Source organism: Strigops habroptila, chromosome 2 (genome assembly GCF_004027225.2).
Source record: "Strigops habroptila isolate Jane chromosome 2, bStrHab1.2.pri, whole genome shotgun sequence".
Taxonomy (NCBI): domain Eukaryota; kingdom Metazoa; phylum Chordata; class Aves; order Psittaciformes; family Psittacidae; genus Strigops; species Strigops habroptila.
This window is the reverse complement of record NC_044278.2, coordinates 112576374-112604355: the sequence shown is the minus strand read 5'-3', so window position 1 is coordinate 112604355 and position 27982 is coordinate 112576374. Positions and strand designations below refer to the sequence as shown.

The window sequence follows — 27982 nt, the reverse complement described above, 5'->3', positions numbered from 1 at the left end:
AAGGGTTGTATCCAAAATCATCTTTTATTGCCACTTACATAGATTTAAATATATAACATTCAGATAAACAACTGTCTCTGTTCACATTGCTCATTTTTAGTTACGTTGCCATAAACTGGTAGAAACTGCCATTTCCAACCTCTCTAAGATTCCTTTCAGCAGATCTTGAAGAATTCAATTGATGTGGTGGCATCTCACAGCAAAAGGAACTCTTTTTGGGTGAACTATAGAGTGTTTAATGAAAAAAATCATTACACAATGTCAGCTTTCCCAATAAGTCACATTTTTTGCAAAATAATTCGAAGATTCCAAGACTTCTCTCTTTTATTCAAAAAATAAATATATCCTTTCTGAATCAAAGCACTTCATATGACAGTAAGTACAAAGAAGAAATGCACTTCTTTGGAAGTTCTGAAACAGACATCCAGGAGCTCATGGGAGCAACATGATCCGTAACAGTGATAAAAGCTGAAAGCTGATTTTTATACAAATTTATAACAGAGCACAATTTCCTTTTACAATATAGAGCTTCCAATGGATTTCAGAAAAACACCATTTTAAAAGTCTGAAAGGCACATGAACTGACCATAAAACGTACCGGCACGCTCACAAATACGTTTTATGTTACATTCCTAAAGATACTCCACAGAACCCTATGAGAGAAAGAGTGAGAAGTTGACAAATTCCTCTGTGAAGCACTAAGAGAGGAGCAGAGGGTTCCTTCTGCCTCTTGGTAAAACAGTTAAAACCCCAAGGCTGGGAAGTGTGAGGAGCTGCATCACTCTGTCGTGTTTGGGCGAGTGGCTACATAAACGAACACAACAATCAGCAGTACTACAACCGCCAGCGTGGGCAGCACGACGGTGGTGATCTGTTGCCGGGCCTCTTGCATTGCCTGTTTCCTCTCCTTTTTATCTTTGGAGGTCTCTTTTTTGGGTTTTCCTCGCAGCTGCCTCATCCTCCTCTTAGGATCTTTTGTTCACCAAAACGGGGGAGTGAAGGGAGTTGCACAGCAGGAAACAGTTCGCAGTCTTTTGAAAGAAGAGGTTGAAGAGTTCCTACTCCTTCAAGTGGTTGGCTGCACAAGAAACTGCAAGGGAAGAAAAACAACAATTCTTTTGAACAAGATCTACACACATTCGAGTTCGATTCCATGAAGATGGTCAGGGGACTGGAGCACCTCTGCTCTGGAGACACGCTGAGAGAGCTGGGGTGGTTCAGCCTGGGGAAGAGAAGGCTCTGGGGAGACCTTAGAGCAGCTTCCAGTGCCTAAAGGGGCCGACAAGAAATCTGGAGAGGGGCTTTTTACAAGGGCATGTAATGACAGGACAAGGGGGAATGGCTTTAAACTGACAGAGGGGAGATTTAGGTTAGATACAAGGAAGAAATTCTTCCCTGTGAGGGTGCTGAGGCGCTGGCACAGGGTGCCCAGAGAAGCTGTGGCTGCCCCATCCCTGGCAGTGTTCAAGGCCAGGTTGGACACAGGGGCTTGGAGCAACCTGCTCTGGTGGAAGGTGTCCCCGCCCATGGCAGGGGGTTGGAACTGGATGATCTTTAAGGCCCCTTCTAACCCAAACCAGCCTATGATTCTATTAAAACCATTTGCAGCTCCACTTGATAAATCTTCTGAAGAACTTCTTCCTAACATCTAATCTAAATCTCACCTCTTTCAGTTTAAAGCCATTCCCTCTTGTCCTACCACTATCCCCCTTGTAAAAGCCCCTCTCCAGCTTTCCTGTAGTCCCCCTTTAGGTACTGGAAGGCTGCTATAAGGTATCCCCGGAGCCTTCTCTCTTGATGTTCAGCTGGATTGATCAGTTCCGCATTCCCTGCACACACATCTTTCAAGCAGTTGTTTCGGATTATAAGCTTTGCAAATTCAACCTGTACTCTGGGGCAATTGTGGTTTTGATACAGCACAAAAGTGGGATGATCTTCAAAAGAGGAAACAATAAAGTTTAAGTCTTAGAAAGAACCAATTCCTTCTGCAAGCTGCAATGTTAAAATCAAAACACAGAACATCATAGATTTAGAGAGACCAGAAGAGGTCAGTGAACTTCATAAGGGGGAGGTAAATGGGAATTGGATGGAGTAACTACACACACCACTCATTCCATCTTTTAGTCAAATGGGACCACTTCATTTCTTAGCTTTCATAACTGTTTCTTCTCCGCAAATCCTCAACTCTCACCGATTCAGGTCAGAATCTTTTTGGTATTCCCCCTTCTGTGAGCTGTGGGCTTCTGGTTTGGTTTTGTTGTTTATCACTTCTAATAGTGAACACTTGAATCTCCTCAGAGGCAAAAGAAATCTCTGGTTTACCCCTTCCCTTTCCATTGCCTCTCCTCCTGCCTGGTCATGAGCCTTATTTTCAAACTCTAGAAAAACTACTATGCAAAATTAAAGTTTGATGTTTGCCCTTCGGGTAAGCAGATAACCAGAGCATTTCAGGCTATAGTGTTTTCATATTGTTTTTTGTCTCCACTGTTAATGTACGTCAGGAGGTTTTTGTATCCAGATTTCTCACAAGACCCAAGAAGTGATGGACAGTAAAAGCCTCTGGAACTTCTGCGTACCACAGTAACAGACAGGGTTGCCATAAAAATTAATCTCTCCAACAATAAATGTATGCCTTGCTCCACACAGCATCACTTGCTACCCGGACATTAAAAACATCAGTGTGGTTTTTTAAGTCTCTTTTGAATGAATATTTCATTCTGAAGCAAAATTATACCAAGTTAATTACATACACTAGCTAACATCTGACAGCTTAGAAGAGAAAGCCTTCCTGCAAATGTCAGCACCACTTGAGCTGCGAGCTGATGCTCTCCAGTTTGGGAATCTGGCATCAACCTCCAAGTACATTTCCAGTAGATTGGGTTACTTGGCTTTGCTACTGGCGGAGAAGGACTTGCACAGAAACTGGCCCCCAGTTTTAAGAGAGAGAAGCCTTAGGGTTCATCTTAAGTGAACCATGAAATGGAAGCAGTGAGTCTCTGCAAGCGGCTGCCAGGGTCCTGCTGCTGGTAGGAGCCCGGAGGCTCCCGCCAGGATTAGACGGTCACTGCAAGAGACAACACTTCTGCACAGGAAAGGTCTGGGATGTTGTACATGCTGCCGTGTTCATGTGGGTATGAAACAGCACTTAAAATCCAGCGCTCAGTTACACAAGAGCAAATCCTACAGCCCATGTTGTGCAGGCAGAGTAAGAGTGCCACAGGTATCCCCTTCTGCTGCCAAGGCTCTTACTGGCCCACCCATGGACTTCACTGGAAGGCAAGTGACTACTGACAGTTATGGAAAGGAAGAAACAGATCCATGAAGTAAAGCAGCCCAGGGCCGGGGTTACAATGTCAGGGTCTCCATCCCCGTGGTGTACAAGGCCCATGAGAACAAATTATCTTATGTTACTGAGCTACATTCTCCTCCAGCCAGCAACCACCCTACCTGTGCTCTGGGAAGGCTGAACTCAAGTGAAGAGAGAAGGAAATAATATAGCACTGGGATGGGTGTCATCAGTCGAGTCAGCAATGCCCATTAAAAACATCTCCGAGCAAACTGCTGTCAGAAGGGCAATGAAAAAGTGATGCCCAGCAGGTACTTCAATGTTGTGCACACTCTAACCTTCCTGACCAGCCAACCACACCGCAGAAGAACTGGAAACTCACCTTTCCTCCTCAAACACAAGCTTCCCACTCCCAGCCTCCCAGAACAGGAGAGGGCTCACTGCCATAGACTGCACACATCCTACTAAGGCTGATTCCCATTTCTCTTAATGGCTAAGCCTGGGCCAAGCATCTGCCAAGGCTGGACATGATCAAACTAGGGAAATCAGCAGCTCCCTTCACTGGGATATTTGCAGGAATAGCAATAGAAGAGATTAACAGACTCTAGCAGAAGCGGAGTATCTGTAGTCCACAACAGCATGACAGGAGTTTAGCACTAACGAGAGACTGGAGCTTCACCTTCCTTCTATGAATTTTGCAATTTAAAATTTGGTAATAGAATTGCATGGGGTGATGAGATTATTATTAAGTTCACTATAGCAAAGTTTCCCCCCCAAAGCAGGAACCTGCTGGCTAGAAAGAAACCATCCCAACGGCCAAGTCAAGAAAATAAGCGTTGACTTGATACACGTTTGAAGCATCCATATTGCAGAGCCTGCCTCTCTCTTCTCTCTGGCACTGCAGTGCTCCAGCTTGACACTGAAAGGCTAAGGTTTCAAGCAGAACATTAAGAAGTTCCATCTACTGAAGACAAACCTAAACACATCATTCTTCAACATAATAAAAATCCACAAATTTAGTACCCTGGCTTGACATCTACAGCAATTACATCCCTGCTTGCCCATCATCCACTTTCCTTTCTATATATAAAAGTGCTCTTCATTCTACCTTCTGGGTTAAGTCACTCTGAACCGCTTTCGTAGAGCTAACCTCAAAACCTAAAAGCATCAATCAGTGGACTTGCTGAAGTCACTCATACCAATGCTGAGGCACTTGCCAGCATCTTAAAGCAAGTCAACTATGGTTAAGCAGGGATCATTTTGTACCAGAAGGCTGTAGTGAAACTTGGGGACTGATAACCTTCAAAACACATCAACCACCCCCCAAACAGCATTTCTGGCAATCTGCTATAAAGTATTGCAATTCTGCATCTCTTTCTACATGCAACACATGCACAAATGATTTCATTTATCTGCACTTAGTGTAATCGCACGTCTAGACATCTAAAGAACTTATTATCACCAGCCTTCCAGCATGAATTAGCGCTGTTAAGTTGAATAATTTTCCTCCAAATCCCAAATTACAAGGGTTTGCAAGGCAATTTGGATTAACCTGGCCTCATGATCCTGCTGCTGACACTGTAACATTTCCGCAACAGCAAAACATCTTGAAATTCAAACTATCAATCTGACCAGAATTAATTTTTATCATTTAAATTTCCCCCCCCTAGGGCCATGGATGTTACTGAGACATTAAAAACAAAACCAAACAACAAAGCAGCAGACAATCGGAACAGTCTGTCTTCAAACCGCCTGCCAACAGCAGTGAGAAAGAACACAAGACACCTAAGCAGCAACAATTATCAGATTATTTGAGTGTTAAACAGCCCTAAACCCAGCAGTTCCCCATCACCAGGACACACCAGCATCAGTCAAGAACTCAAATGAACAAGCTCATCAGCTTTTACCTATTTTTGCTGCTGGGCTGATTGCTTCAGGGAACTGCAGCCAGAGCTGCTGTAGCAAGGCTGCAAGAAGAGCTGAGTCCAAGAGACGGAAAGAGGCAGAGATGGGGACCCCAGGGGCAGGAGGAAGCCTGGTTAGCAGGAATTACTGCTCCGTGCTGAGCGCTCTGTACAACAGGAGCACTCCCTGGTCTCGTGGTAAGAACCACACTTTCCGTCAGTGAAGCAGGACTGTTCCCTGCAGCGCTGCCCCAGCCCCGGGCACAAGGTACTCTGCTTGCATGGTCCCAGCAGAACAGATACAAGCCAGGAACAGCAAGTTGGCTGAAGTAGTATTGTTCTTGCTTCTACCCTTCATTAAAGTGGGGTCTAAACAGCAGATACAGGTTATTTCCTGCCTTTGAAACCATGCAGATGTTTTGGGCTTTTTTAATAAATGACTGAACTGTAATACTGTTACACAAACCCTGGGTGCTATTTAATAAAGGACAAGACTTGGTTTAGGCTACCCCACAGAACACATTTTTTATCATTACTCCAGAACTGATTTTACCTTGAGGTAAAATATCACATTTTGGTCAGGGAATTTTCTTTCCTGCAGCTCCAAGGTCCGGCCATTGCTAGAGCAGCATCAGCAAGGTCTCCAATTTCTAAGGTGATTTGGCCAGCTTAGAAATGCAGCTAAATGGGACTTTTAAAGAAGTATTTCAGTAGGAGGTTGGGACAGATTTACGTAAAGAGGAATAGCTGTGTACACAGCTCTTGGTGGAGTCTCCAGAGACCTCAGTCCTGCACAGAGCCTTTCCATCTGTCCGTCCATCCATCCATCCATCCCCAGCTCTGTCCCTTGTTTTTCTCCTAGTGTTTTAGTTTTGGCAGGTCTAAGTAACAATCCTTATGCCCTCTCTGAAGAACACCTTTACCCCCTCAGGGAGCTGCTACCTGTGTAGGATTTGCAAGGAGCATCAGACCAGTTTGCACCCAACTCCCGCACTGACACAGAAGCTAAACCTGCTCCTGTGTTTGTGTCAGACACAAACTTGGCTCCAAGGAGGGAGGTTTTCCTTTGAAAAGCTTGATTGTAACAGTTTTTACGCAACTGCAGCAGTGATTGTCCAGCACTATTTCCATCATATTCAAGCACAATTGCTACACTCAGTTTTAAACACTAAATATAAAATGATCGTTTAAAAAAAAAAAAAAAATCTTCATTATTTGACAGGCTTTAAAGGACCAAACGTTCTGGGTAATCACTCGTGTGGGTGACAAAGATGGCTACAGCAGGGATTTGCCAATTTGACTAAGACAGCTGAACCCTAATGAGCATTCCTGCCCAGAGGATTAATAGAACACTTTAATCCCAACCACATCCTCCTCCCTCCCCCCAAACCTCCCCATCCAACCCACTTTCAGCAACACAAAAGTGGCCTCGTGACAAAGTGAATATTCCAGCTGCGGGATGATTCCTTTTGGTCCCAAAGCACAGCTCTGTGCCACCGCTAACAAGGGAAAATGATTATCACTCGCTCAAACAGGAAACTTATCCTTTGTACAAGCTATGCTCCTAACGAAACAAGAGCGACCCAAGCGAATGAGGGCTATGCAGAAGAGCCACACGACTAACTCTAGGTTCTGCATGTCCCATGCTCTGGGTCACCCAGCTCATTCCTTTTCAACACAAGTTGCACAGAGGAACCAGTGCACAGCTGAAGATAAAGCCTGAAGAGATGCTAAACCTGAGATCTTCTCTTTCAGTGACACTGTCTTGATTTCAGTGTGCTAAAAATGAAGAAAAGCATTAAGAGAAAATGTCTCGCTCTGTGAAAAATGGATTTTCACGTTACAGCATGAGGCCAATTCTTATTATCATGAAAATTTACCTCAGTCTATTTGACTGTAGCAAGGAATTATGATTAGCAAATCAAAACAACCCTGTTTTCAAGGGTAAAAGCTTTAATTACACACACGACAATACGGGACTATTAAGATTCTGTTTGAAGTCAGTTCAGCATTATTTTTTAGTGAGGGGTGGTGGCTTTCTTCCCCAAATTACAGACCTGAATCTGAAATGACCCATCATTACTGCAACATCACATTTACTGGAAATGCGGCTTTGAAAGTCTCCAAACTACTCGGAGCATTTGGAAAATGAAAGCCAGCATTGAATGCTGCCAGAAAGTCAGAGAGAGCAAGGCCACCACGGCACAAAGCTACTTCAATACGATTTTCACAATGCTAAGGACTTGGATAGAGCGAGTAATCTGTGTTAGAAACAAAAAGCCACGGATCTCTGCAGCTGGGAAGGCATTGTTAAACAGAGGTGAGGTGACAGTGGTTTTGGCACATACAGCACTGCAGCGTAATGCTGTCTGCCTTGAATGCAGCAAAGAAACCCAGCAGAATGCAATTAAAAGGAAATAAATTAAAGGCAAGTCCTTCTGCTCCACACACAGGTAGATAAGTAACCTGGATTTCTCTTTGCAGGTGAAGAACCAGCATCAAGCCAACTTCTGCAAACAGGCAGCCCAGTGAAGAAACAGGACTAATGTTTATTGTAAACACGAGGAAAACAAACACGTAATTTTTGCCACTGCATGAATTCAGTTCCTATGGGAGGCTGGAGAAGAGCTTGCCATTCTCCATCCATACAGCTACAGAGGATCTTGCACACAAACGCAGTAAACTACACCACCTAGGATATGACTAGATCTTACGTGTTTGCTCAGCTGTTTTCTTAAAAAGTAATTTTCTCAGCTGTTCCTGAGACACCTCCTTTTGTGTCCTTTGGATACAAAACATTCATCTTCCCAGTGAATTACGGAAATTCAGTCTGTTTCTAAATAGCTGTGCTAAATAAATAAATAAAGATAAAGGAGTCACTGGTGTCAGAGCTCCTCAAAATGAATGTGCTGCTTTCCCAGACCAACCCCAAGCATCTGGCATCTGCAAGAAGGTGCAGCAATAGGAATCCAGTGTGAAAATAACATTTCCATTCCCAGTGCAGCTGCGTGTGGGTCTCGAGCCCACTGAGACCTGAGCTGTGGCTGCCAACTCACACCATGAGCTGAACTATCACCAGCGGGTCGCAGTGCTCATCCTCTGAGCTGATGATGACCTGGATGGGAAACACACCGTTCCTATGATCCAGTGTGGGGTCTGGTTGTTACTTCTCCCATTCAAACTACTGGGACAGTCCCTCTGTAAGACAGCATCACATTTGAAACAGATCCCTGAGACACACACCCAGCAGAACAGCAGCAGGTCTGAAGCTTGGTGTTACAGTTTTGTAATGCAAACAGAAGAGTTGAGAGACTGTCACTGCTCTTTGTTAGAAATCTACTGTCATTAAAACTCTGGCACTGAAAATTCAGTCCAGGCTAAAGCTTGGCAGGCAGAGAAATCCATGCCCACAGCAAGAATGGGTCGTTAAATCTAAACCCACAGAATCCACAAAGGCAAGGGGTGAGCCTGGGGTGCGTGCATGCGCCGAGAAGGGAACAGTGTACATAGGACTGACCCACAGAAAACACTGAAAGAACAGCTTCAAAGATACCAGGGCAACATGTAGGAACAACATGTGCACTTCCCCACCACCAGACAACCTGATTATGCTGGATTCAAACTATTTGTGAAACAGGTTGTTTCCTCAGAAGGCACAAAGTGAAATCTCGCTCTTCTAGTTTGAGACAGAACTATCTGCCATAGGAGAAAAGCAAGACAGATGTGTAACTGGAGTCCTGAAACCCTCCTGAGATAGTCCTGCAGGGGAAAATGGAGAGCACTGCACCGACAGCATCACCTCCCATTTTATTTTATGAAGTAACTTGGAGGTATTCATGGATTTAAAGCGAGCTGGATGCAACACTAGAGCACACTGAACGAGGGGTTCGGATCTCAAACTCACCCCCTTCAGGGCTTGTCTGAAGTTCTGGTTTTTCAAGCTTTTCCTGGCAAGGCTGGTTTTCCAGTAGGAGGCTGAGGAAAGCCTGCTGGCACCATGCCTGCCTCTCCCTGCTTGTACACGTGCCAGGGAAGGACGCTGGAGAGGAACTAAATCACACAGAAATGAACCCAAACGCAATCGCTGGAGTGGGTGCCTGTGTTACTCCCTTCCTTACTTGTTTTCCAAACAGGGAAGGCGTTTTAGAGCTTATGCAATGCTGCCATTTGGCAGATTTTATTCCCAACTCTGTTGCCTTCTAGATACTTGTTTGATCTGGATAATCAAGTTATGCGTGAACAAAACAAACCCCTCCACCTTACACTGCAACAGCACTGCAGGTTTAAACTACAGCTCTTCCTCCGGCAGCACAAAATCTGCACCTTTCCCAAATTCCTTTCAAAGTACAGAAACATGCTCAATATGAGCGTGGCAACAATGCAATCAGGACACCTTTTTTGGGGAGGAAAGGAAGATAAGAATTGGGCCTTGCGACACAGGATGGGTGGGGAGGTTTTTCTTCCTATGGCTGGGCTCATTAAAGTCTCATTGTGTTTACTCCCCAGCTTAAACCTGAAGTCTCATTACATTTCACTAAACAATCCCACATTATAATAAAGCCGCAGGTTTCCTGCCATGATAGATGGGCTCTGTTTGCAGTTATTTAAGGAGAAAGCACATAATTACATACAGCTGGATTAGGCTGATCAAATCCCTGTTAGTGCCTGTCAATATACACATAAAACAGTGTGACATTAATGTAAACTCATTTAAATGCAGAAAGTTTAATTAAGACTTAATAAAATTACAGAGACAGAAAGTTTTGCACAGTCTAACCAAAGAGTTTCCCAGCAAAAGCACCTCCTAAACACGAGCCTGTTTTGCTCAATCAGTTCTGCAATACTGGTTCTTGCTATTTATTGTGCTCCTATTTACAATCCTACTGCACTTTACACCAGCTCAAAGCTCAGAAGCAAAAGCAAATGCTGTGGAGCCATGTGTTTAACGAAGTCCATTATGAGCAAGCTCAGGCAGACAGAGAAGGATGTCTTAGAAGTTCCTGTACAACATTGAGCAAACAGCTATGGATCAATATCATAGTTCAGCCACCATAAAGTGCAAGTGACCTTCTCCTGAAGCACTTACCAAGACAAAAACATTACATCCCCTCCATACCAGTATTCATATTCTCCCTTCTCATTTATTCCTGCACAGCCTTCCTTTCCACTCGGCTTGTTTCTAAAGCAATCTGCTACATGCACAGTGCTCTCAGTCACCAATGATACACAATCATGCATTGACCCCAATATGCTTCGCGCAAAATATCAGTGTCATTCCCTGCTGAACAGATCCAAACTATTCCAAGGGCAGTCATGCTTGTGCACTGCCTAAGTTGTCTTTTTTTGGCTGCCCAGAGAAGCTGTGGCTGCCCCATCCCCAGCAGTGTTCAAGGCCAGGCTGGACACAGGGGCTTGGAGCAACCTGCTCTAGTGGAAGGTGTCCCTGCCCATAGCAGGGGGTTGGAATTAGAGGAGCTTTAAGGTCCTTTCAACCCAAATGATTCCATGACTCTATGATATGGATGCAACTGAATTCCTAACCACAGGTGAAGTATATTAAATGCTCAGTATGGCATACAAGCTCCAGTAAGCCCACACATGCAGCATCAGGGAGATGTGGGCATGGATGCCAGGCATCCTGTTGGTCCACGTGCATTCCCTTCCCCACTTCACTCTGTGACAATGACTCTCCTTGTTCTGCGTGTGCACGTGTGTTATCTCTATTTCTAATGCAGACACCTTCACTGTTTGTGTGCAAGAGACTGTGAGACAAGAAGGGCCAGCCAGGAGGGCCACTGCAGAGCTCCTCTCCACCAGCAAGCACGCTTGTGCTTCTCTACATTCAAACTTTGGCTATTTTTGGCACACAGGGCAATTCACTGCTCCCCAAAGCACCCATTTTCCCACACTAGGATTTCCTGGTATGCTCCCTGCCAAATGACATCAATTTGAGGATCTTGTTAAAGAAAAAACGTAGCAGATTTCAATTCATTTTTAATAGTCTCTCTGCCAGTTTTGCCTGCTGCTCTGATCTGGTTGACTTGAAAACTTTGTTTGCTGCTCAGCTCAGCTCCTCTCTGCAGAGGCCCTGTGGTGTTTCAAGGATTCCAGAAAATGCCAAGCAACACACAGGAGCCTCACCAGACCCTCAGCCAACAAGGCGGCAAAAATTCCGAGCGAGTCCATCTCCCAAACATGAATGTTTCCTGCAGTCAACTGGGGAAACAACAAGGAGAAACTTGAGGAAACATAAGCGCTAGAGAGAATTACAGTGCGATCTGCTGGAAAACGTATTGAGATTCAATACTGTATTAAAACTGAGCAAAAAACTTAAGCTCTCCCCTGTTTGGTCACATCCCTCCAAAGCTCTTGGCCAAGCTCTCTATGCTAGAGACAGATCTCTGATAGATACCGTGTTCTGAACAAGTCTATCACTTGTTCTGCTTTCTGTTCCCTTTCCTTTGGCAGCACAGCTATTTGAGTCACCCTTCTAACCCGGAGCTTCTGGTAATTTTTCTTCTCTGTTCCACTGCAATTCTTCAAAGCATCATAAAGGCAGATTTAATAAGCACCTCAATTTGTATTGCTTTCTATTTATAATACTGCAAGCACCTGCTGCTGCTGAGATCTACGCAGGTATCTTTCTTACTTTGTATAGATTAATTCAGATTAATATTAATAGTTTCACATTTTAGAGCAATTTCAAGAAACATTGCCCTAAGCTGTTCTGTGGGTTGGTTAGAGGGGTTTCTTTTTCATCTTTGGGGTTTTTATTTTCCATCTTTGGGGTATTTTTATCATTGGTTTTGTGGTGTGGTTGTTTTTTTCCCCCACCTCCATTTTTATTAAGATGCTGCTGACCAGCTCTTAAAAATAGGGCTCATTTTGCTTCATTGTTCACATCAGCCACATTCAATAGTATGTCTCCCCAAATACTCTGTAGATCCCTCATGCCAACAAAACAGCAGGCACCCAACAATCAAACCACTTCAAGTTGTACCCTGAATGGATAACAGTGTCAGTCAAGGCAGCACTGGGGCCCATGGGTGGTTTGGGAACTGCGGGTGTGCGGGGAATGGGTGTTTAAAGGCGCCAGCCCATGATGTAGTAGACACAGGGTTTGGATCACGTATTATCTGACCTTCTCTCAAAAGGGGGGTATATTAGTTTTTAATCTTATCAAAGTGCCTGCGAACACCAAGTGACAGCTAAGGCTGCACAGTACAGAAGTTAAGTCCCACGTCTGACCTTTCAGAGGGACTCAGGAATCACGTCCTTAGGCATCTCTTCAGAGTCTCTTCCACAGCTTACCGACAGAATATTAACGGCTGCACCCTGGGCTATGGACTCCTGGTACCTACAACATCCACACCAATTGCTCTTGCTGTTATTTCATTTAACACCACCACAGATGGGAAGTTTAATACAGTGGGGGGGAAGAAAAACATAAATAAATAGTGATGCAGTGCAAGTAGGTGAGGGAGATGATGAAGCCCAGGCAGAAAGAGCAGGAGAGCCCCCTCAGTGTGCATGGAAAGCAGCAAAACCTGTGCACGGAAGAAAAGCTGCATGAGGTGAAATAAAGACTGAAACGAGCAGATGGAAGAGTCAATCCATCAGAGCAGACAGACAGCAATGATCAGTCTCACCTCTGCACTGTGTTTATTTACTTTTAGTGGCTGCCAAGTGAGGTTCATACTGCTCATCCATCTCCCACCTATGTATTTAGGTGTGATATAGCACACTCCTCCACAACCAGCCAGGAGAGCTCACGGAAGAATTCACAGGACATTCTGAGTCAATTTCATCTCAAGAGTGACTCTTGATGCCTCAAACTCCTACTCCAGAGGGATGCTATGCTATTTACCTCTCTGCAGTATTTAACATGGGCTTTACAAGGGTAGGATTTTCAGTGCTCCCATTAAAAGTGGGCATCTTTCTGAAGAAAAGGAAGTCTCGTTGCTGTTATCGTTCAGCCCAACCTTGCCAAGATGGGAAAAGCATGCTCAGAAATGCTAAGCAAATTAAAAGGCTCAAAGACACAGGCAAACATCATTGTAAGGTACTCAGTATCATGCCCTCCTCTTACCTATCTATCAACAACAGAAGCTCAATACAGCCATTATCTTGGGAACTCATAGATTTTAACTTTCTATTAACGTGAGAGAGATGCAGATTTGGTCACAAAACAAGCGAGGCACAGGGACCTTGCATGTCATTTAAAAAGAGGAGATGCCATCTATCTTTTCAGCCTCTGTCTGCAGCTTCCAAATAACTGTCCCAAAACATCTGTAACCTTCCTGAGTTCTCATCCTCTTCCACAATTATTTCTTATTATGTGGGGACGTTGTGAACTTTTGCAACAGCTACATTGAGTACATCAGCTATGGGCAGACATGCTATAGATACCCCAAGCCGATAGCTAATTGTGATTTTCAGTCTTTCAAGCAAATAGGACAACTTAAAATGGCAAACATTATCTACTCATCCATAAATTAGGAGTGACAATAGCAGATTATTACTCATTCACTCAGAGAGTTTGTTTGGCCTCGAGAGAACTGGCTTTACTCCAAGAGCTGGCAAACATTGGTTAATATACATGTAAATGTTTTATTCCTCTCAGAGTAAGCAATTTCACAAAATGAAATACCGAACGAAAGACAAGCTCAGTTTTTCTGCTGATGCCTGTCTCGGATGCAGTGCTGCTGAAAGCCTTTGCAAGCTTTTTCACACCGAGTCAACAGGGAAAAAGCCACCTTTTCTTTTGAAAGCAAGACAATTTCACTGTGGAAACATGAAAGCTTTTATATAAATATTAATCATCCAAGTTGTCCTGCAGTTAAATGGATGGAGACTGGCTTATATAAGGTTGCAGTACTGACTTAGTAATAGCGAGATGTACTGAAATGGTTTTGCAAACACTGCTCCAAACAGGCTGTTCCTCAATACAAGAGCTGCAGTGCCAGAAGTAGATTCAGCGACTCCAATATTTAATCTGACAGTACTATAAAATAGCACTTCACTCCCAAGAGTGAAAAGGTGCATTTTGCCCTTTGAATTTGTGGTGCAGGCATAAAGGAAAGGGAAATTGTTATTTTCCTCAAAAACTGTCACTAATTTGAACTGGAAGGAAGCAGGGAGTCTAAGAAAAGGGATGGAGGTTCAGCACAGAGAGGCAAATAAACCGAGTATCTGGATGGAAAACCAGGCTGTGGTTTAAGAGAGCCTTAGTGCAGAGCCTTAACCTGTCCAGAACCTGAATATTCTAAATAAAGCCAAGTGTAATGCACCCGTACCCTTGAGCATGGGCTATCCAAAACCTGAGAGAATCTATAAGCACATTCTGTGCATTTGGAGGCGAGGACAGCACACACCACCTCCAGCAGGATTGCGAGAACCATCCTTCCCACAAAGGGCTAGAGATATCAGAAGACACTTAGATCTATTTACTCCTCCTATGATAGGGGCCATCAACCATTGCTTACCCCTCTGCCCAACAGTGAGGTGAGATTTATCTTCTCCCTTCCTCCAATTAACCGAGCCTTGAAACTAAAACTACAATCACAAAGCAGAAAAGGCAAAAGGAGAAGCATAGCCTTTTATCTTGGGTACTGTACTGTATGCAGAAGCTCACTTTCCTTGAGGGCACACTAAAGTGGGATGGTAGCAACAGGTCCAAATTGTTTATAAACCTCTAAACAGAAATGATACAGTATTAATGTATTTCAGAATAGCAAGTTTAGAATGAAGAACAGAACAAGGTAGAAAGCACTGGCTAAGATCACAGTAATTTGATGGAACCCAAGAGCAAGAAGTGTACAGCACTTAAAAAAACCCAACCATCAGGACAGCTGCAGTCAAAATTCACCTCCTTCAAATGAAAGGAAAGATGAAAGATGAACAAACACTGATGGGAAGCAACATTATCAACAGAAAGTACCTTCAAAAGATACAGGACTATGTACATGTTGCAAGAGCTGATGGGAAGTTCCGCTCCCATCTGGCTACTTGTTTCAGTTGCTATTACAGTGCTCCACAGGATTCATCCATGTCTCTCTATGGACACGAAGATCTATGGATATGTAACAGGCAGCGGATCTGCATTTTACAGAAATAAATCATAGAATGGTTTGGGTTGGAAAGGACCTTAAGATCATCCAGTTCCAACTCCCCTGCCATGGGCAGGGACACCTCACAATAGACCATGTCGCCCAAGGCTCTGCCCAGCCTGGCCTTAAACACCACCAGGGATGGAGCATTTACCGCTTCTTTGGGCAGCCTGTTCCAGTGCCTCACCACCCTCACAGTAAAGAACTTCTTCCTTATATCCAACCTGAACTTCCCCTGTTTAAGTTTAAACCCATCGCCCCTTGTCCTATCACTACAGTCCCTGATGAAGAGTCCCTCTCCAGCATCCTTGGAGGCCCCCTTCAGATACTGGAAGGCTGCTCTGAGGTCTCCACACAGCCTAGAATTGCTCTTCTTCAACATTCTCCATTTTATCAGGAAAACAATTTAGACTTTACAGGCTATTACATTAAAGCTACTTTTGACATCTTGTTCATATTTCCCTCCCAAAATTCTATGGATTTCTTTTTAACCAGCAGAAAATTACAGAGCTGGTTATGGCTGGAGCAAGCTCACTGACTAGTACCTGACAGTACTTTGCTTTGAACCTTGAACCTAACACTGCACTTTTCAGTGCAGCTTTCACACAAAGCACACTCTCCCTCTTCTTGTATGCTACTGCTTACATGACACTTTCAGATCTCACAAGGAGATCTGCTGAATGGAAGGGCAACACAACAGAACAAGACAGGGCCAGGTTCAGCACTGAAGAGGATTTTAAAATTTATTACGGGGTATCCCTTCGACACTCAGTGTTATATGTGGCTGAAATGAATACACATGCCAGGCTGAGCTGCAAGAGAAAGCACCTCTAGAAAAGGTGACGGCACTATTACCAGATAAGCCCCCAGTTAGACAGCACTGATCACCACACTGGACAGAGATTTAACTCATCTAGAGAGAGGCAGCTAATCAGATTTCTTAATGGGCTTCTCTCAGTTTCACTGTGGCTGATGCATACTGCATATAGGATTTGGAAAGAGATTTTTCCCCAAATAGCACATTCTGCTCTACTACAGCATTCTGTTACCATCTTGGCTTATGCTTATATAAAGTACCAGATGGAAAGCCACAAGTTACATCAGCAGTCACTAAGAGGTTAATCATTAAATTCAAGCTATGCCAGGGCAATGACAAAGCTGACCTCTTGAATAAATGGAGCTTGGATAAAGGTAGCATTGATTTTCCTGAAGAGGTTTCATTACTTAACTCCAGAATTGTGATTTCTTTTGAGAGGATGAAGTTAAGAGTTAATCCAAATGTATTATTTCTTTTCTACCCAAAACAGAAACCAACCCATTTAAAATGCAGACAATACGACAGACATCCCTCCCTTTCACTGTTCTCTCCCCTCTGAGAGAAACTGAACTTCACAAGACTTCAAACCTCAGGGAAAAAAAAAAAAACCCAACAACATAACCAAAAACCTTAAAGAAAAACCCAGTTCATCTTTATTCTACAAGCTTTTCTTCCAGCACTGAAAATCCAATGCACATTTTCTCCCAACTACTTTTATCTCTGTATTGTTCTTAACGCTTTCCTAGAAAGGAGTTCCTTTCGCAAGCAAGTGAAAAATTGTAATTTGATGAAGGGACAGGGAATGTTTGGAGCCTGGTGAAGACACATGAGGAAAACATTTGGATATGCAAGACTTCCTACCATATTTTATGCTTTCCAACTCTGATCTTCCCATTTCTAGTTTTAAAAAGGTACCAGAATCAACCAGCTGACTACTACAAGCTGCATCATTAAACAGAGGAGTTACTTCTTTCTCTCTTTCAAGTCCGATAAGGATCATTCAAAAAGCAAAGTGATCCAAGTTTCCATTTCCCACAAGTACTCCAAAACACTTACTGAACCATGGCAATCATGCCCATGACAAATACTAGGGACTCAGGTTTTCCGGACTTTCTGAAATCACTATTTAGACTCACTCACATCTCTGGGAATGTGAAATTTACTTAGAAAACGTTTAAGAAAAAGCGAAGAAGATTGAAGAGACCAAGTTAATCAGGGAAAAAAAAGGTAAAAACAACCCCCCCAACAACTAACTACACATCTTTCCTGAGAGAAGGGATATAATTTCTTACTTTCCTATTCTGAAAGCATTGCCTCTTTTGCAGTTAAAGTTTCCCCACAGAAGCCATCACTGATTGCATTCATTTGGAATTTTTTATGTAAACAAGTGTTGGAATAGGAAATGAGAAGCCAAAAAAGGATATTAAATTACAGGATGTATACATCCCAGAATGTTGCATGTATCACTTTGGAGAGCAGGAACAACAACAAATTGGACATGAAATAGAAATAAAAGTAGACAAGAACATGGAACCTGAAAAGGGGTTTGCATAAGGTCCCTCATGTCTTAAGAATTTATTAGAAGATGATGTTAGAGCACCTGAATTTCAGAGGATTAATTCAGAGACAGCTCCTGTTGCAGCAGTTTCTGGTGGAATATTTTACCCTGGCTGTCAGCCAAATCTTTGCTATGCTGATGCCAAATAAATGATACCCAATTTCAATGACAGATGCTGTTGTGTTGACACATAATTGATACGTTTATATTCAGGGCTCCCTGGAATTCTGTAACAGCAACACTTTATTCACAAGAAATACAACTGATAGGCGAATTCAAAGGGACTCGCACATAGCTGATGCTGCTACACTGCTGGTATTGTGAGTCTGGAGGGAAAAGATCACTATCCAGGGTGGTCAGGAACAGGGGAGGCCATACATTTTCCAGGGCCATGAAAATATGGAGTAAAAGCAAAGTGGCTCAGGCAGAAACCTCAGAGAAACAGGAAACCTCAAAGTTTTCAACACAAGTTGCATTTCCCTTTCCTGCAGAGCTTGTAACTGTGTAGGAGATGGAAGTCATAGAAACGCCACAGCACTGAAGTAACAGATAGGTCCATAATCTCCTCCTCTCTTTGACTTCCTTGGTTTCCTAGGCAGTAAACAGTTTAGCAACCTTTAAAAATATATTTAGCAAAGGTATGTTCCAAAGAAAACATTCTATCCCCCTCCTTGCACGTTCACTCTCCTGGAGTTAACTTGAAATAAACTTTCATAAATAGTATTTATTTTGGAAAGCAACTATATCCCTCCTCAAGCTTAACAAACCTTCAGCATCTACTGTAATTCTTACAAGGAAGAAACAGAAGACAACGACACTGCAAGATATGCCTACAACCTAAATTTTCCTTGGGTTTAGTAACACAGCATCATATTATTTTCACACAACGAATAGAAACATTCACAGAATGAAAATATTCAGTGAAAAACTCATACCCCTTCATTTCACACCAAAAAAACCCCAGCAACAACTAAAATTTGGCACAAAACCCAGCAGTGAATAAATGCCATAGAGCAAAGCTGTCAGTCAGTTATCCGGATAGTATATGTTATTCAGCACAAATGCAACGTGAAGTATCTTGCCATGATGCCTCTTTTTAATTAAAATAAGGTTAAGCTTAAAAATACTTTTGAATTGCAGGTGGAGGGATTATCAAATACATTTGAAGCTCGGAGATGAGGAGGAATCACTAACTGGAAGTCTTTTCAAACCCTGGAAAACCTATTTTGTTGGCTGTTTCTTAAACTGTATTTCAGAACACTGATCGCAGCCCAGAAAGCTTCTGCAGTGTAATATGCTGCTGCTTGTGGGGCCTTATCTGGCTTTCAAATATTGTCTGTGCTTCCCTGCTAGTACCACAGGGAAGATTTCTTCCTCCAGTCACCTCTTTCCTTACATTATATGAAAAAGGGACTGATGTTAATTCTTCAGACTCTGCACACGGCAGCTCTTTCCTTTCATTCTCCCTCTCCTGTGCTTCTAAGGGTTGCTAAAGCTAAAACTGTCAGAAAAACTCTCTTCACACTGAATTTCTCCTTCAGGAGTGCCCAGCACAGAGTTTAAAATTATCCAGGGGGAAAAAAATAGATGTATTTAATATCAAAGCTTGTACCTCTTATAACCCCAAAATTGTCATTTAGTTCAGCAACATGGGATATGTAAAACATCCAGGTTTATATCCTTGCAAAAGCACAAAGTGATTGAAAAGGTCAAGGAAGTGCATTAAGTAGAAAAGCTTCAGGGGTTCTTTTCACTCTTATGACAGGCATTGGAAAACCAATCTTTGCCAAGAAAACACATCCAGGTATCAGAAGTTTAAGCACCGAATGCACAGCTACCTTGTTCTCAATGTCCCAAAACCCCCAAACCAACCAATTCCCCCCCCAACTAAAAACAAACCCACCCCACACACACACAGAGACCCCACAGAAGTTTTTCAAAGTCACAACACGCAGTTGAGACTAACCTCCCCGTGGCAGCTGGGCACCCCAGGAACGTATACAGAGGGTGGTGAGGCACTGGAACGGGTTGCCCAAAGAACTGGTGAATGCTCCATCCTTGGCAGCGTTCAAGGCCAGGCTGGATGGAGCCTTGGGCGACATGGTCTAGTGAGACGTGTCCCTGCCCATGGCAGGGGGCTTGGAACTAGATACCTTAAGGTCCTTTCCAACCCAAACCATTCTATGATTCTACGACTCTATGAATGAGGAAGGGAACATGAAAAAACAGCTAAGCCAGCTGTCAACCAGTCATGACAGCGTGGTATGCAATGGGCAGACCTCACTCCTGTCCAGAGGATCAGATGCAAACCAGCTCTAGTTCAGAAGCTGCAGTGATTAGTTGATTGGTGCTGTACCTGAACTAAAACAGGCCAGTTTCTCAGCACTGCATTTTAAATTGAGCACAGTGCTGAAATAACAACGCCAGAAGGCTTAGAGAGAAGCTCCAACTCCTGTCTAATTATTTGAGAGTGTGGGCAGAGAAGCGCAGGTCAGCTGCAAGGCACTGTACAGCTACACCCTATCTGTGTTAGGAGGGGCATAATTAGTCCAAAAGGAGATCAGTGTTAAGATGTACAGAGCAACTTGAACATTTGTGCTCCTAAGATTTATTCCTATAGGTTTCTTTGGGTGTTTGGAACTTCCCTTAAGTACACACTAAAATTAATAACTTTCTTTAAAAAAATAAAAATCATCATGTTCAATAGTAATAACCCATCCTGTTATTAACAAAGGCAAGGATTTGAAAAGTCAATAATAGGAGTGAGAATCAATTTGGCTTCTGCATTTTGTTCTATTTGGACACAGAACAGAAAGGTCTCACTTTCTCCCACTCAGGAAGGTGCTGCTATAGCTGGAAGACATGGAAAAAGCAGTAAGATGATTGTATACAAGTAGTTCTGTTTCTCTTCTCCAATTTATAATATCATTTTTAAAAAAACAACCACCCAAAGCATGTTTGTTGGAGGTTACTGCACAATGAGCTAACATGCTAAATAAATTATCAGCAGAAAGAAGCAAAAGTAAGTCAGCTTCAACCTGTAGAAATATAAAAGACTTAGAAACAGTTCAGGCAATCAGATTTCAGAGCAAATCTTACTTTGACAGGCTCTGTTTCCCATCCTGTTAAATATTTCTCTTACCACTGTGGGAAAGCCTTAAACAATGGAGGGAAGCTGGCTATGGCTTGCTCTGCAGACTGAAATAACCTCAATTCGGCAACAAGAATCAGCATCAAGACTTCCAAATAACAGTATCAAACCCTAACATTTAGGCAAGAAGTTGACATGCAGCCCTTTACCTCCATGCTAATGTCCTTCACCACAAGGACCTCCAGGTCTCCAAGCCTTCAAATATACAGCAGTATAACTACACTCCTTTACACAGTTAGGAATTCAATATACTTGAGTTCTGCACTTAAGACAGATGTTTATCCTTCAGTTCCTGTCCTAAACTACGTTAAGAGTTTAACTCCCACCCAAAGGAGGCTGCACCATGATGGTGCATGTGCTGGGCTGATGGTGAGACCCAGCACAGTAAATGTATTAGTTTCTAAGCAAACTCAAACAATTACAGGGGAATTCCCTGAGCCTTTTTGTGGCACGGCTCCAGGCTCAGAGCCACATTTTATACTGGCACCAGTAAGGCCTAATAAAAGCTCTGGGATCTTGAATCTTATTTGTATCATGACAGCTATGTACCTAAGCTCTGTTTGACAAGGCACTTCTATAACTAAAAGCTGTATGCTGCAGCTTCCCCTGAACAATTCCTTCTTTTTGTTATCCTTCTAGTTGGGTGTCAAAGTCAAGCACAAGATCTTTCACAACACAACAATGCTATATAAAGTGCAAGACACTACTGACATCTAACTACCAGTAAGCAGCCACACTAGGAACAAGCATTTTAGAGGCAAAGCACTTCAAGTGAGTTTTAGTAACAGATTTATGCAGCACACCTCCTCTTCAGACCTGATCCCAAGCACTGTACTGTGGTCAGAGAACTCCTTTCCAAATACACACACAAAGCCAAGGCATCAAACAAAACCAAACTGACACTGGGTGAAAAAGCAGAGACCGATTTATAAACAGAAAGCAGACTGAGAAGATGGATACACACTCTGAGGTTTGGTACACCCAAATCCTGATTATCCATACTTCTAGCACGATACAGAGCCCAAATCAACATGGCCCGAGCAAAAAGGTTTTGTATTTAGCAATTAGTAAGACTCGAGGAGCCTTAGTAAAGACCCTTATCAAAGAGCCTACCTGAAGGCAGGTAGTACCTTGAGCATGAAAGCCCCTCCAGCAACCTGCTCAGATTTCACTTTTTTCCAAGTTTACTATCACACAGCCACAGCTCCTCAATTCTTTAACCACAGTGTATCTTTACACTTAATACACACTTTTAGAGCTGCCTATGGCCAATAGAAAATAGAAAAAATACAATAAGTCTCAGCCACACAACTGCTTGTAAACAGACATACTAAGACAATACACAGCGCCAATCAAAACGGATTGGGTTTATTACTGCCAGAGTCTAAGGGGTGCGCACACAAGTAAATAGAAGGCCACATCATTCTGCACTCCCCTCACCAGCTCATTTCAGCCTGGAGAAGTCATTTGTGCCTGCAGCAGGGCAGGCCACAGTTCTACTCTTCAAGTGACAAAGCTGCAAACACATTGGTTAAGGCAAAAGCAGCTTTTGCACTGATGCAGCTCTTTATTTCCCACTCTTTTTGTGAAATACGGAAACAATTTCTGAGCAAAGCCTTTGGGGAAAGAGCTTTACTCAAAATCACTAGTCCTCTGTCTGGCACAATAAGAGCAGAGAATGCAAATGAGTTTCAATAAAAGCAGCTGGCAATCAATAAGAAAGGGCTGGTCTCCAAGAGTAAACCGGGTTCCTCTAAGGATAAGAGTTAAAAGGGGAAAAATAGAAGAAGATGGATAAAGGAAGAACAAATGTAAACAACATGGGGGGATGCACAGAAGGAGAAAAATCTAATGATGCAATTTAAAGAAAAAAAATCAGACCAACTGACAAAGAACAGCTGGGAGTAAACAGGAAAGAAAAATACAGATCACTATAGTGCAAGGAAAAGGATCATTAGAAAAAGTCTAATGAACACATGTGCAATCCAAACAAGACAAAATAAGAATCATGAAAGGGAGCAGATAAGAGGCTAGGTGGCACGAAGGCTTAAGGCACCAGCGAGTTCATGCTCTAGCCTGGTACGCAGCTGGTGGCGAGTCCAATAATGAGTTTCAGCATTCCTGCTACGCACATCTGGCCACTTCACAAAACCTTGTACACTCGTTCCTCTGCCATAATGCAGAAGGTCAATACCCTCCTGAGTGCGGCAGAACCTACCACGCATGCAGTCAGCCTCCTTCTCTAAGTCCCTTTACGTCAGAAGTCCACAGACACCTGCAAAGGACCTGCAAAAGCCCAGCATTACTGATATCGCCTGTGTAAAGAAGAAAAAGCATTCCTCAAGACTGATACTTTGACTGAGTTTCCCTATTATTGTGTCTAATTTTTATAAGCCTATTAGAGAATACACTGTGGTCACAACAGCAGCCTTCCCTTGCAGCTCTTATAGACAGTACTTGATATAGAAGTGAAAATAAAAGCATTTTGGCACTGTTAGCAACCTCTGCTCAAGAAAAACCCAAAAATCAAGCGTCTTGCATACTCCAAGTCAGCATCACAAATCACCCTCCATCTTCCACCTACAAACCCAGCTCCAGTTTCTGGTTTTATCAACATCCTCCATCAAACACTTGGTTAACATGGAACAAGGGTCCCTACTTCACACGTGCCATTAATACTGCATATTAGCAAACAGGAAGACAAGCAGTTCCTTTGCTCAGAGGCTTTTTAGCCCCAAAGAATCTCACCAGTAAACTACGCAAGGTAACTCCTTTGCTCCCAAGAATGTAGCCCCTATCTTTAATAAAGTAGCTGCCTAAATAGCATACATTAATGATACAGGGTGAAAAGTGGCATTTTCCACACTCCTATGAAACCTCAGGGGAAGTCGTGCCACTGCATACTATTTACTTAGATTAAGTTTTGAGGAGCATACTGATGGCACAGACTTCTCTGTCTAGTCAAGTTGTTAATACATTTAACATTATGCTTATACTTTCAGAACTTTAATAGAGAATAATTTGATTGGGGCATGCCCTACACACTGAGGAATTCCTATGAGATTTCTAATGACAAAAATGGTCAGAAACTTTGAGGCACACAGACATCTAAAAGCACAGAGCTTGCATTTTAAAGAGATAAATCTGGAGAGGGACTTCTTACAAGGGCATGTAGTGACAGAACATGGGGCACTGGCTTTAAACTTAATAAATGTAGATTTAGATTAGACCTAAGGAAGAAGTTCTTCACTATGAGGGTGGTGAGACACTGGCACAGGGTGCCCAGAGAAGCTGTGGCTGCCCCATCCCTGGCAGTGTTCAAGGCCAGGTTGGACACAGGGGCTTGGAGCAACCTGCGCTAGTGGAAGGTGTCCCTGCCCGTGGCAGGGGGTTAGAACTGGATGAGCTTTAAGGTCCCTTCCAACCCAAACCAGTCTGGGATTCTATGATAAAGAAGAGACGAACTTCTTTGCAACTAAAAATCAGCATAAAAGAATTCAAACAAAGCAGGATGGAGAAGGCAAAAAAAAAAAACAACCAACCCAAACCAAACCCAAAACTAAAGCAGTGGTAGGGCAAAAGACAACAAAGAGAATATCACACATTCTCATCCCCTCAAGATACAGATGTGCCTAAAGGGCTCACAAATACCTGATCTCTGGCAGTTTGCCACATTCAATATAAAAAGCCTGATTCCTCTATTATGTACAGCAATTATTTTAGGGTTTGTCTTTATAAGTAAAAATCTCTCTCTCAAGAAAAGAAAAAAGTAGGGGGGAGAGGCCTGCGCTGTTGCATTTTACATCGACAACCTCAAGGCCTGCCACTACTGCTAAGACAATTCCAGCATTTTAACAGCACATTTCCCTAAGGTAGCAAGCAGTTAAGACCTTTATGTACTAAAAGAGATGGCCTTCCACATTAGCATGGCCTATTAGCCACAAACAGGATTAAGAACTCAGCAAATCCTCAGAGAGCCCACATCTGCCAACATAACTCTTTCCCATAATGGGCAGAAAGGAAGGTAACTTCTCAGCTTTACTGAGCCCTTACTGGAAAGTTGGTACTGCAGTAATTTAAAAGAACAAAACCAAAAGGGGAGCAACAGAGCAGTACAATGATGGAGGCCCCCTCAGGATCTCTTACCTTGTGGAAAAAAAATGCCACCCTGTTATAGGACATGTGGTCTTACCGAGCAGCTCTGCCGTTGCTCTGGTGGCCTTGTACAGCAATCGACCTTAGGGGATCTCCAGAGAAGACAACAGCTAAGATCTCCTCGCAGGGCATTTCTCTAAGCATGACAGGAGTCCCATAATCAATATGAAAATAGAGAAATACAGATTGGGATGCTACTGAACATCAACCTGCCCATAAGTGCTTCTTGCAGTGCATGAGAGAGAGATCATTTTATTCTGGAGCACGTGGACCAAAGTAGTTGAATCAAGAGATGCCAGATCCATTCTGGAAGGGCTCAGATGGCTTTGGGAGTAGCTGGGACACAGCTGTAACAGTAAAAGCAAAACCCAAGCCCAATTCAGCACAGCGAATTGGTGCTCAGTTCCATCAAACCCTGATGCCACTGTAAAAGATCAGTGTGTCTGAGTGCAGTCCCCATGACAGCGCAGTGCTACCTGCTGAACCAGGGCAAGTCTCCCAGGGCTCTTCATGGAGAAATTCTTTCAGCCCCTCTCCACCACTGCTTCTTGGTAGCGTACACACCATCAAGACAAGCCTTGCTGGGCTTCAAAGTAACAGGCAAGGGAGAAAGATGGTGGAGGAGGGAAATTTGTAACAAAAACAAACACGGAAACAACATTACATTACACATTAAGTGCCACAGCCAAAAGATTTAGTGTATAGTCCATCTACTGTTCCATAAGCCAGCTCTTATCATCTAATCATCATGTATATCCTATATATGCAAAAGCATTTCACTGTCTATTTAATGTATGGAAAAACACTATTAAATCATAACAAAGTAAAAAAACAAGATTATTTTGCTAGCACACAGATACAGCAGCAACCAGTGGGCATACAGTCCACTCCTCACTGTTACTGCACACACCTCCAAACAAGCAGCAACGAACCAGCCATCAGCTAGGGAACATGACCGAGGGTTGTCACCTCACACAGGGCACTTTCCACCCAAGTCTGATGCTCTGGTGTAGCTTCAAAGCTCAGGTGGTGCTCCATGGACAGGAGGTGTGGGTACGTGGCCACTGCTAAATGACCTGATGTCTAGCAAAGAGCAGTCCCATCAGTCTGTGAACACCAACCACATCCCTGATGAGTGTTAAACATGCTAAGGACCCCTGAGAAGGAGGGCTTTCCCATGTCCACCCTGGCAGCATCCAAAGATGCCCAGCTCTGTAAATGGCTTCTTTACCTTCGTATGCCAGCCAGGGCTGTCCATGCTGCCCTGCGTCACCCTGAATTTGTGGCCAACACCTCTGCCAAAACCCTCCTGAGGAGCAGAATAAGAATCCTGCGCAAGTCCATGCTGGAAGAAGCACCAAAGAACAGGCAGTTCCTAGAGTTTCCCATGCAATAAGGGGTATTTGACAGCTGCACACAAAATTCCAGTTGATAGGTATGCCCCTCGCACATTTCCCACAAAGCATGAGGGAAAGCAGCAGCTAAAATTGCTGTGAAAAGGAGCAGCTCATTTATCTGACAAAGATCCGTGAAAATTCTGTCTACAAAGGTTGAGAACAGTCTAAAACCAGCTTTCTTCTTAACTTCAATATAGGAGGTCTGTATGTTATAAATAGGCCACTTAAAGGCAGTTAAGAGAGAGGGGAGAAAGTTATTAAAGATGTACTAATGAGAAAATCATCTTGCTTTTTTTTAACAGGGCATCAGGGAATCCTTACAAAGCTTCTGGTTCACTTAAAGGAGGAAATTTTTTAACAAAGCTAAAGATAACTGACAATCAAATCTTCACAGTTGAGAGAAACACAGAACCCCCGGAGGTCCCAGCACAGGGTAGTACCGCAGATCTACTCAGACAAACCTCAGGCAGGATCGGGACCCCGGAATGGAAATCTCTGTGACACGAGAACATTCAATTCCTGCTGCTTTAAAAACTGGTCTGAACCGTAACCGGTTTAGAAACAACAGCAAACAAACCAATCTCTTTTTTTATAGGTAGGCAGCGATAAGGAGAACGAAAGAACTATGAACCAAACTCACGCCTGTGTGGACAAAACACGCACAAATTAAGGCACGGTGCTTAAAATAAGAGAGAAAAGCCACATTTTTACTTTCAAAAGAGATTCTCTTTTTTCCCGGGTCACATTTTAACGCTTTCCTGAAAGGCTTTTTTCCCAGTCGGTTGCTTAAACACAGGTCTCGGTCGCTCCCACGTACTCGCCACTGGAGAACCGACATTAAGAAGGAAAAACAAACCCAAATCTTAAAGTCTTCCCCGAGCCTCCTCAGGAGCTCCTGTCCTCGGTGTGTCCCCGCTCAGCCCAGGGGCTGCAGGTCACCCCCCCCCTCGCCGCGGCTCACCTGAGCTCTCCCCCCAGGCAGCGGGGCCAGCACCGCCCGGGCTGCCCCCGGCGGGGTCTGTACCGGCGGCGGGGTCCGTGCCCGGGGCGGTCGGTGTCAGGGCTCGGAGCCGGGAGGCGCCCTGCGAACCCCCTCACCCCACACACACAGAGGCTGAGGCGGCGGCTCCCCCCGCCGAGCCGCGCTCGCCTCCCCGTTCCCCGCCGCCGCGCACCGGCTTTGCAAACTTTCCGGTTCACCCGCAGCACCCGGCCGCTGCCGCCGCCCCGGCAAGGAGCGCTCGGAGCCGAAGTCCGCAGGAAGTTGGCCCGCCCGGGAGCCGAGCCCTCTGCCCCGCGGCTTCCTCGGGCACACCGCGGGCTGGGCTCGGCCCGCGGCCCCCTCGGCTCCTTCCCCCGTCACCCGCTTCCCAACGCCTTGCAGCACGCCGCCCGCTCCCCACCGCCCTCCCCCGGGACAGCGGGCTGCCGAGCGCCCTTACTTGGAGTTTCGCTCACCGGAGGGACGGGCAGAGCCCGAGCTGGCCGCCGGCAACTTCCCCGCTCCGCCACACGTGGAGCCGAGGCGGGGGCCGGCTGCCCCGGCGCTCCGCGCAGGAGACGTGGCAGCTCCCGCCCGCCCCGGAGGCTCCTCCCGGCCCCGCG

At 44.1% G+C, this 27982-nt stretch overlaps 1 long non-coding RNA gene across 1 annotated transcript; it reads right to left on the bottom strand.

Moving 5' to 3' along the window:
* Positions 1-5: 5 nt before the first annotated feature.
* Positions 6-27979, bottom strand: LOC115604362. Its single transcript, XR_003990237.1, has 2 exons — positions 27836-27979; positions 6-1090 (listed from the first exon to the last, which is right to left on the bottom strand). It is a non-coding gene; the product is annotated as an uncharacterized LOC115604362 (long non-coding RNA).
* Positions 27980-27982: the final 3 nt, after the last annotated feature.